The sequence below is a fragment of the Silene latifolia genome, chromosome 9, assembly GCF_048544455.1.
Source record: "Silene latifolia isolate original U9 population chromosome 9, ASM4854445v1, whole genome shotgun sequence".
Taxonomy (NCBI): Eukaryota; Viridiplantae; Streptophyta; class Magnoliopsida; order Caryophyllales; family Caryophyllaceae; genus Silene; species Silene latifolia.
In genome coordinates this window covers 72,223,144-72,235,143 of record NC_133534.1, presented here as the reverse complement: position 1 = coordinate 72,235,143, position 12,000 = coordinate 72,223,144, and the positions used below count along the sequence as shown (strand labels likewise).

Sequence of the window (12,000 nt, the reverse complement as noted above, 5' to 3'; positions counted from 1 at the left end):
TGTTTGGTATATAAAAGGAGAATACGGGAAGGGGAGGGATATAATTAGGTTAATAAGTATTACTAAAGTAATATAATAATATAATATTATCTTTATAGTTTTACCTTTGTCAATCTTGTAATCACCCCATCTCATAGCTATATTAATTAACTGAATTATATCCTATTAATATACCGACAACTATCGAGTAATTCTATTAAAAACGTTTATTAAAATAATTATTTATTCTAAAATTATAGGGTATTACATGGCTTGGCGACTTGGGAACGGAAGTCTAATCACAATAGGCGCTTTCTCAACTTCTTTGGTCTTTTCTTCATTTCTCTACTTTGATGAGTCATTGGTAGTTGGCTCTACCACCTTAGGATTTCTCCTCAATGGTTCTAGCACATCATTTTGCTTGACATTCTCCTTAACAATATTCTCTTCATTTGGCATCTTTGGTCCCTCATATCTTGTACCACTCCTCAAGTGGATGGCATTGATGGTCTCATGTGTTGTAGGAGGATTACCTTGAGGAGGTAATTATCCTTTTTGTCTTTGGGAACTTGAAGAGGCCAATAGGACAATTGAGTCTCCAACATCTTGGTATGAGCAAGGATATTGTTGATGGTAGTGTCGTTGGCTTAGCTATCTCTTTGCATTTGAGCAAAGAAATCTAGTTGGCTCTTTTGCATTTGGAGGACAGCTTTTTTAACATCAAAAGCTTGGTCATTGGATTGATTGTAGTATGGTCTTTGAGTAGGGTTTCTCATTGGAAGTGGGGTGTATGTGGGTTGAGGGTTTTAGACATTTTGGCTTTTGTATGAGAGGTTTGGGTGGAATTTGGTGCTTTCATTGTAATAGTTGGAATAAGGGGTGCCATTCTTGTATGCTTGGAAAGCATTCACTTGCTCATTTGTGCCCCTACACTCTTGTTGATCATGTCCCAAAGTTTCACAATTCTCACACACTCCATTTGGGATTGAAGATGTTTCCACCATGGCATTGACATGTTGCTTGGGTGATTGAGAAGCTTCATTGAGCTTGGCCATGGCTTTCTTAAATTTCACGTTTATGGTGTCAATATGGGCACTTAGTTGGGCACTCAATTGTGTGACGGAGTAAACTTCATGTATCCCTCCCCTAGTAGCTTTTCTTAGCCTACTATATTGAGAGTTATGAACCGCCATCTCCTCTATCTTAGCCCAAGTTTGGTTATCATCAACCTCGGTGAATCTTCCATTAGAACCCATGCTGAGCATATTCCTTGAGTCTTCATGCAACCCATTCCAAAATTGTTGAACAAGAAACCATTCACTTGGTCCATGATGAGGACAAGAGAGACGTGTATCTTGGAATCTCTCCCAAGCCTCATATAAGGCCTCTTCATCTCTTTGCTTGAAACCAGTGTTTTGGGCTCTCAACATGTTAGTCTTCTCCGGAATATAGAACTTTTTGTAGAAGGCAAGTGATAACGTCTTCCATGAATCAATACCTAAAGTAGCCTTATCTAGGCTCTTTAACCATTGCTTTGCGGCTCCGATCAAGGAAAAAAGAAAAAATACCCATCGAATTTGAACTGGAGTTACCCCCGTTTGGGAGATTGCATCACAATAGTCACAAAAAGTCTCCATGTGTATATGAGGATCTTCACTAGGCATCCCTTCAAATTGACTTCTCTCAACTAATTGTATGAATGCGGACTTGGCAATGAAGTTACCGGTCAAGTGAGGTGGTGTTGGAGTACCATTTGGTAGGTTCTCCTTGGTTGGTATGGAATGAGATGAAATTTAGGCATTGTGGGTTGATTTTGTGGTTGGTTTTGTTAGAATAATTAATCTCATTAATTTACATATTCATATATGTGTTAATTTATTTAGTCATAAAATAAATGTTTGATCTTATGTATGCAAACTAAAACAAGTAAGAGAAGAAATCGTCTATCTTACTTAGGGATTTCGGATTAAAGGGCACCAACAAATTCACCTATTTGTTAGTTCTTGAGCTTCCTTATTATGGATGAACAAAGGTCCAAATTAGAACCTCTCTCAAATGTATATACCCAAGGAAATCTCTTAATAACTAATATTATTTTGTACTAGAAATAATACAAGTCTTACTTAAAATTTGACACAAAATAAATTTTGTTCTCTCTTGTATTTTTCGGCCAAGAGAGGAAAGATTTATGAGGATTTTATTTCTCTAAGTTTTCACAAGGTGTAGAGAGAATAATAATTTCTAACACTAGAAATTATATGATAAGTAGTGAATGAATAATTAGAGAATAACCCTTGGCTTCTTTTTTGGTGGAAAAACTGGTTGGAGGGAGTTATTAGGGCCAATGCATGAGCTTGTTTTTCTACCCAAGAAATCATAGGTATGCAAGACTAAGACTATGGGTAATCATTGTGTTTTCCACTTAAAAATAATTAACACAATTTCAACCATAATCCCCTCCATTTTTAGCACATACATATAAAATAGGAGGTCCATTTTATTTTGTCATTTGTCAATTGTAATATATGTGACATGTTACTTGACATATGAAATTGTAATGTATTTTTAACATATTAAAAATCAACATACTCATAAAATATGTCATATACAAAATCGACTAGTAATTCGTAATTACTTGTACCAAAACGGTTTATCAAATTATAAATTACAACGTCTTGCATTTATAATAAATTATTCATTCAATTTCAATTGTTTTGTAAACAATTTTATCTATGTAATAAAACAATTTGATTACTTAGACCGTATCTAATTTAATCGGATTATAATAAGACACGTTAATCTTATTCACAAATCACCCGTCAATTTTAAGCAATTTAATTAACTCGTATCGGCATACGATTAATTAAATAATCAATTAAGAGTATTTCCCTATAGGTATGACCTAAGGGGATCAACTGATCACCACCGTTTCACGGAAGTAATGTCAAACTCTAGTCAGCCAATCATTACCGATATGTGTGGACCAGTTGACTGTAAAATATTACAATCCACATGTATTCTTAAAATGAGATTTAAACATGTGATCATCATGATCGACAGTTGTGATCGCATTATTGTCGGAGGACACATATTCCAACAATCTCCCACTTGTCCTCGACAAGTGTGCGTCACCAATTCTCTTGTCCTATTACTATCTCCCACTCAATGCAAGGTGTCTTTCAGGTCGTACTTGCAAGTGATCATATCGAGAGTGGTTTCCTCGATCTGGAGAATAACTGATTGACCGAAATTATCTACCATAGATACCTTTCGAGCGTGGCCACGCATTTCCAGTTCATTACTCCTCGAGTGGCCCTGAGATATTGTTATAACCCTGACAAGGGGTGGACAATTCCTATCGCACTTATTCCCTTCGACTAGCCACAACCATCATAACCCAAAATATGCCATTTGACCCCATTTACGAAGGTCGTAGTAACATAAATCAAAGTTAATCTGAAACTGTGCCACCTTAGGCGAACAGTCTTTAGTCAAAAGAATCGACTCATTAGAATACTATAGTAGCTCTCGCCACGACCAGGCTATATAAATTTGCCAGAACTCTATAAGCGGTCATTAGCCCGAGAAAGTATTCCTAACAGAGTAACAGTCTGCCTATGTGATCGACTAGTCATCTCACATGACTCCATGGCACTTGAACTTGCCATCAATCGTATCACACTCTAGTCACTTCGAGACGTCACCTCATGTAAGTGACTATGGGCGAATACAATGCTAATCCATGTTCACTTTAACGGGGTTCAATTGTCTCTACAACCCGTTTGGATGTAACAAAGTACAAGGTGAGTTAATAATAACTCAAACGACAAATGTCGACATCACATTCGGGTAGTCAATACCATATTACAACCTTGTGATGTATATTGTAAGTGTGTAAACACTAGTTACTCGCAACGTGTGTTTAACATACCATGTGTCCATGTGTTCAAACTCTTGAATTGCATTTTCCTTTATTTTCATGTTTGTCTTACATAGCATGAATCTCACCAAGTACATATCTAGTTTCCCAAACTAGGTTTAGGTTTTTTACTTTGAAAGAACTTTCTTGTTGTTTATCACATAACAAACGAATTATGGTGGACGACATAACTTACACTAGTCAAGTGTTCTTCCAACTCATAATGTACCCGGTATATGTTTCGTAGAATCTTGCAACAATTGTCAAGATGATTAGCCTAGCCCTTCTCATAAGTCCTAGTAAATTTGAAAATACTAGTTTTGTGTAACTTCTTACTATAACCAAGTATCTTTTCAAACTTCTTATTTCTCCTTTCAGCTTGAATAGCTTAGGATTTTCATAAATCCTTATGCGTTTTCGAACTTCAATATGTGCAACTTCTTGTCACATAACAGAGTGTTCTGTCAAACACTTGAATAGCTCATTAGTTCTTCTCGAGAATTCATGACGATTCTTCTATGGCTTACCAATGACTCATCATGCTCTTAAGCATACGATTCATTATTGGACATATGCATGATTATTCTAATGGCGGAAACATTAGTAATCTTTAATCATGTGATGACCATTCTTAGGTTCAATGAATGACCATGACTGCTTATGGTAATTCCATTTTCATCGATATGAATAACCTACGTTTCTCGTTGATTTGATGTGCATATCTCAATGCCTATCCAACATCCCATGATGTGATTGGATTCATCTTAGTCCATTTTCATCCAGAATTAAAAACTCAAATACTTCTTTGTGAAAGATAGTACTAGCTCGTCATTCTCAATGAGTAATGAGTTATAAATTTTACAAGATGATTGCTCCCACTAAATTTCATGTCTTCACATGAAAATTTCAAACTCCCACTCAAATTCCCAGTTTCGTAATTGACTACTCAATCGAAACATTTCAAGAATTGAAATACATTTTGCTTTGCCAAGTTATTAAGATCAAAACCATATATGTTCCCAACATATCTTTTCAAAATACCTATTTTGAAAAGGTTTCAATCTTAAACTTATGGAAAGAGATTTTAATCTCTACTAACTCATTCATTTTTATAATGATGCGTAGCAATGTCATTATTTAAAAGTGAAATCCCATTTAATACACGTCCTTCTCAAAATACCCTTTTCGGAAGGAGGTTTAACCATTTCATTTTCATAATGAGGTTAAGTAATGACGCTAGCGTGGTTAACAATTAACTTAGCTCTTGTAGACATCGGCATATCTTTCTTTGCAACTTTTAATCATAAATCTCATTTATATTCAAGGATGCAACTTTGTTTCATTTAGGCTCTTAAGTAAATCAATATTGAAAATCTATTTATATCTAGGTCATAAACTAGCAAAATCTCTTGTTGAGATTTTTCTTTACTCATTTTCTATCTTCTTTAGTCATTTTCTATCAAAACTTTCTTTTGGTCTCCTCGTGTAGTTATCTTAAGAACATATTCTTTTGATTACTTCACTTGGTCTCTTTTGTCATGTAGATCTCATCTATTCGAGACCATAGATCTCATCTATTCATGTATACTATCTATTTACATATACAAATCATTCTTTCTTTTGTAGATCTCATTTACTCAAGCATACAAATTATTCTTTGTATTCTTTGTGTCTTCATTTTTCTCCCACTCTATCTTTAGAATAAATACACTAGATATTCAAAGATAGCTTATGAGACACAAATAATGATTTTTGAAGTAGAAGGAGGATTATCTTATAGATTGACTAATAGATTTTTAGATTTGATGAGTGTACTCGGTAATCGACATTCCTTTAGAAGAGTTCATCAACTCAACATCACTTTATAATTGATCATACACAAGCCTTAAGCTTGTGGAAATATAATGAATCCCATCATTATAGTTGTCTATTGGATCACTTTAAGTAGATGATCATATGTTTCTATGTGCAAGCATATAAAGACGAATTTTTAGAACAAACAAATACGATAAAAGGGGTGACTTGGGTTGCAAGCCAAGCCACCATAATCAAAAATACAACCATTGTTTAGAGAGGATCAACCATTTCCATGTCGAACACGGAAATCAAAATTGTTCTAAAATTTATAACATTAAAATAAAGACAATAATAAAAGCCAAGCTTCATTGGTAGCTACTCCTAGCTCCTTCATGATTTCTCAAGCTTGTTTCTCTTTTCCCTTGTCTTTGCTTGGAGGAGGCCCTATTTACAATAAAAAGGGGATACATTATCACAACTTTGTATCAAAATACCATAGTTGAATTAGAAACATAAAAGAAAGGATAGTCATTTACCTACTGGAGTGATTTTTCCAGCTTTGATGTCACCAAGATATTTGGAACAATTCCTCTTCCAATGTCCAACACCATTACAATAATGGCATTTATGAAGAGCACCCTTCTTGGTTTTGGAAGTGCTAGCTTCAAAAGTCTTAGCCTTGGTGGACATGGGAGCTTGCCTCTTACTCTTTTACCCATTCTTCTTGAACTTCCCGTTGCTCTTAGTGCTTATATTAAGCACATCCTTAGGTGGGTTAACATTTAGCCTCATGTCTCTTTCGGCTTGCACAAGTAACTTGTGTAACTCTTCAAGAGACACGTCCTTCTCTTGCATATTGAAATTCACCCGGAATTGTACATATGCTTTGACTTTGGATAAGGAGTGAAGAATCCTATCAACAATGAGTTCCTTGGGGATTTCAACCTTTTGAAGTTTCAATGTCTCGACTAGCTCCAACAATTTGAGCACGTGAGGGCTAACCTTTTGGCCCTCCTTGAAATCGAGATCAAAGAATGCCGAGGCCGCCTCATATTGGACGATCCTCGGTGCTTGTGAGAACATTGTCACAAGTTTGGAATAGATTTCATAAGCGGTGCCTATTTTAAAGGCTCTCCTTAGGAGATCCGCCTCCATAGCAAAAATCAACACATTTTTCATAGCGGCGAACTCTTTGTGGTAAGCCTCATATGCTTCCCTAGTGGCGGCACTCGACCTAGCATTAGGTTCGGGTGGAGAGGCCTCAATGAGGTAACGAAGCTTGTCGTCACCTTGGGCGGCCAATTTGAGTTTGGCATCCCAATCGGAGAAATTTGACCCATTCTTTTCAAGTTTACAACGATCCATGAAGGATCGGAGCCATGAAACATTAGTGAGAGTGGTGGCGTTGGTGTTTGGTGCGGCCATTTGTTATGAGAAATAAAAGTAGTCTACAAAACAAAATAGAAGGAATAAAACACTTGTCATTTTCAAAATAATAATAATACTCGTAAAATTTAAATTAAACAAGTTTTATTGCATTTATCTAGTGACCTCTACCCAACTTGATAAATGATTCCAAGACCCAAATTCATATTAACTTGGGCACGGTGTAGCTGATTCATCCCTCATCAATATAACTCGGTGGATTAACTCTTTAATCGATTCTACTTTTAGAACTCTTGGTCGATAAAATTACATTAATATTTAACTTTAGCCCAAAACACATCCGGCAATGGTCCAGAATACTTTTGTTGAGTTCAACCCAAATTTCGAATAAATGTGTCCATGATCCAAATCCACATTAACTTGGGTACGGTGTAGCCGATTCATCCCTTATCAACATGAATTCAGTGGATAGACATTTATCACCCACTTCCTCTACGTAACAAGGTTTGTACCCCGGTGTGGCCGAGCGCACTCCCTCACGAAATAGGTTTTCATGGTTTCTACTTTTTGGTAAGGCTAAGTCTCAATTGTTTATTTTAGCGAGAGGTCATGTCAATTTATTATCTTTCACGTTTTAAGTGAACTAAAGCGGTGAACTACGATAATTGTAATTGACACGGTCGATAAACTCGATTTAAAATGCATGTTTAGTTATGGCGATTTAGCGATACATGCACCATATAAATAAAATGCAAAGCATAAAAATAAAATCTAGTATGGCCTTCCTAAAATAGTAAATCAAATAAACTATTACAAATTCGGAAACCAACTCCTTTGGTCCCTTGAACTTCGGTCTTCGCATGCACTTCAAGGTAACACCGTCTTGATGGACCGCTTTCTCGAATGGTACCGTCTTCAAGGAACTCCGGAATAATTAAATTACAAAATGAATTACATAATTTCCTATTATACATTTGTAATAAAATAAAAATAAATCTAGTAAATTACAAAACGGTGATACGAGATCACAATAATTACAACCGAATCGATATTCCCATACATTTCGGGTAATATCAATTAAAACTAAGGCCATACTAAGTAAAAATTACATAATTCAAAAATTACATAAAATTAAAATATGACAATCATAAATAAAATGGAGCATTATAATATGTATGAACATGCTAGATTTTATGCTAAATCGCCTTTTAAGAGCAATTATCATATATTAATCGGTTTTTACGGATTGCGTGATTTAACTTGTTAAAATCACAAAAATTACATAAATTCATATTTATGTACAAGTTAATTACCCTCACCATCTTAGGACTCAAAATTAGTCTCCACTAACATTTTGACAATAATTAAACTTGATTTCTTAATATTGTTCATAAATGGACCCAAAAATACAAAATTACGCTATAAACTTCAAATAAAATTATAAATATTTCAAATAAATTCGAAATTTGAAATTTAAACTCATGAACATTCTGGAAAAATACCATGACACTCATAATGTTCAAAACTTAGGTTAAAAATTTCGAAAATTTATCGAGAAAAACAATGTTGCGGTTTATCGGTTTTAACAAAAATAACCATAAAAAATATGAGAAAAATTATTTTCATCAACTTTTCACTTTTAGATCTGAAATATACGATAAAATGCAACATGTGACGTTTTTCTTTTAGTCATGAAGTATGTTTTAGCATTATTACCAATTATAGTCACTATTTATGTGATTTTTCATCAAAAATTCTTAAATCATGCATAAAGACTTCATTATAGCCAAATATTTTACACACTTCTTCTAAAATTGCATGTGACAACATACTAAATTTCCATGACCAGATTCGAAATATAACTCATATTAACCTATTTACTCATTTAAATACGATTTTAACTTTAAAAATCCATATTTCGAGCAAAACAACTCATTTTAACATGAACATTTACAGGCCATCAGTAGATAATATATGTGAAAATATATCCAAAAACCACTAAAAAATTCGAAGTTTAGCTATTTTTCGTCCAAAAATGACATTTTTATCATAAAAATCACATTTTAATGCCAATATTATATAAAATGAACAATAAAATCCATAAATAAACCAAAATGTCCTAAAAATCACTTAGGACCAGAAACTTTTAACATGCAAAGTTATTTTTAGGTTTATCTTCATAAATCCAAATTAATTAGTTTTGTATGTTAATCTTATAACTCGGAAAAACTATAAACCGATTTGCATGCAAACAACCTAAGGCTCATGATACCGCTTGTTAGAATCATTAATCTCATTAATTTAGATATTCACATATGTGTTAATTTATTTAGTCATAAAATAAATGTTAGATCTTATGCATGCAAACTAAAACAAGATAAGAGAAGAAATCGTCTATCTTACTTAGGGATTTCGGATTAAAGGGCACCAACAAATTCACCTATTTGTTAGTTATTGAGCTTCCTTATTATGGATGAACAAAGGTTCAAATTAGAACCTCTCCCAAATGTATATACCCAAGGAAACCTCTTAATAACTAATATTATTTTGTACTAGAAATAATACAAGTCTTACTTAAAATTTGACACAATAAATTTTGTTCTTTCTTGTATTTTTCGGCCAAGAGAGGAAATATTTATGAGGATTTTACTTCTCTAAGTTTTCACAAGGTGTAGAGAGAATAATAATTTCTAACACTAGAAATTATATGATAAGTAGTGAATGAATAATTAGAGAATAACCCTTGGCTTCTTTTTGGTGGAAAAACCGGTTGGAGGGAGTAATTAGGGCCAATGCATGAGCTTGTTTTTCTACCCAAGAAATCATAGGTATGCAAGGCTAAGACTACGGGTTATCATTGTGTTTTCCACTTAAAAATAATTAACACAATTTCAACCATAATCTCTTCCATTTTCGGCACATACATATAAAATGGGAGGTCCATTTTATTTTGTCATTTGTCAATTGTAACATATGTGACATGTTACTTGACATATGAAATTGTAATGTATTTTTAACATATTAAAAATCAACATACTCATAAAATATGTCATATACAAAATCGACTAGTAATTCGTAATTACTTGTACCAAAACGGTTTATCAAATTATAAATTACAACGTCTTGCATTTATAATAAATTATTCATTCAATTTCAATTTCAATTGTTTCGTAAACAACAATTTTATCTAAGTAATAAAACAATTTGATTACTTAGACCGTATCTAATTTAATCGAATTATAATAAGACACGTTAATCTTACTCACAAATCACCTGTCAATTTTAAGCAATTTAATTAACTCGTATCGACATACGATTAATTAAATAATCAATTAACAGTATTTCCCTATAGGTATGACCTAAGGGGATCAACTGATCACCACCGTCGCACGACAGTAATGTCAAACTCTAGTCAGCCAATCATTACCGATATGTGTGGACCAGTTGACTGTAAAATATTACAACCCACATGTATTCTTAAAATGAGATTTAAACATGTGATCATCATGATCGACAGTTGTGATTGCATTATTGTCGGAGGACACATATTCCAACAGGTTTTGAATTGGGTTTTCCTCTCCTTCTCTTGCAAAAGGGTTGGTAAACTCAACACTAGCCGATTGAACAACACCAATGTCCACAAGTTCTCCAATACCCAAACTTGTTGAAGTCCCTCTAATTGTTCTTCTAATGTTGGTAAGGGTTCTTTCAATCTTGCAAAAAGCAAACAACTAGAAAACAATTAAACTACTTTGAGGAATTTGACTTCCCCAAGGTTAAGAAAGACACAACTAAAAACAACAAATGATAATTATTCAATTGAACACCGTCCCTGGCAACGACGCCATTTTTGATTCGGTTTAAAACTTTGTCATCTAAGCTAACCAATGAAAACAATATTTATAAAATCAACTAACTACTCTTAGTAGAGTGGCAAGTAAAGGTCGGATCCCAAAGGACGGGTATTGAATCAAGTTATCGGTTGTAGAGAGCTATGTCTTAGGGTATCACAAATTGGGTTGAGTTTGAGGTTTGCAATCTAAACTACTTAACATTGAAATGTAAAGAAATGAAAGCAAAATAAGGCAAGTAAACAAATAGGGATTGTAAAGAATTGATTAAGGCACTAGGGTGTCATGGGTTTATAGGGGATTCATGGTGGAGATCATAAAAACATGTTTACATAGATGCAAGCAAATTATTGCTGTAGTGAAATCGAGTTAGTTTATGTCTTACAATTCCTAGGAAGATTTGGGTCCCGGAGCCAAGTCGGTCAAAACTGTACAACACCTACAAGTCGACTTAGTTTCTTCATATTCGACTATATGCATGGTCTAACACGACTTGAGTTAGTTTATATCTTAAAAGTCTTGTTGAATGGATAAGAGATTCATGCAGGGCTGTCAGTTAAGAAATTCATCAAGCATAACATGTGCATAATTTGAAACTACAACAAGCAAGCATTCATATGAAAACATATAAGAATAAGTATGGATCTACCCCCATATTTAATTCCCCTAATCCCCCATTAACCCTAGCTAGGAGACTACTCACTCATGATAATAGTAAACATGCTAATAAGGGTGTCAATCATACTAACAAGGTTAAACATGGTGAATGAGTAAAGCAAAAATTAATTAAGCAAAGGGTAAAAGGGATTATACCAACATAAGGATGATCCAATTAATAAGCAAAAAATAATAGAACAAAACTTGATGAATGATGTAGAGTTGCCAATTCTTCAATAAACCCCAAATAGTCTTCAAATTACCTAACTAAATCTTAGAACACTTGAATGATTAAAGAGAAATTAAGATCTGATTAATATTGAGTTGAGTAATTACAACTAAACTAAATTAGGCATTGGTAAATTAACTTGATTAGAACTTGATTAAAACTTGATGATTAATCCCCTAACA

The 12,000-nt window shown here is 33.8% G+C and overlaps 1 pseudogene; it reads left to right on the top strand.

Moving 5' to 3' along the window:
- The first annotated feature begins 1,302 nt into the window (after positions 1 to 1,302).
- LOC141603545 (small nucleolar RNA R71) lies at positions 1,303 to 1,402 on the top strand (annotated as a pseudogene).
- Positions 1,403 to 12,000: the final 10,598 nt, after the last annotated feature.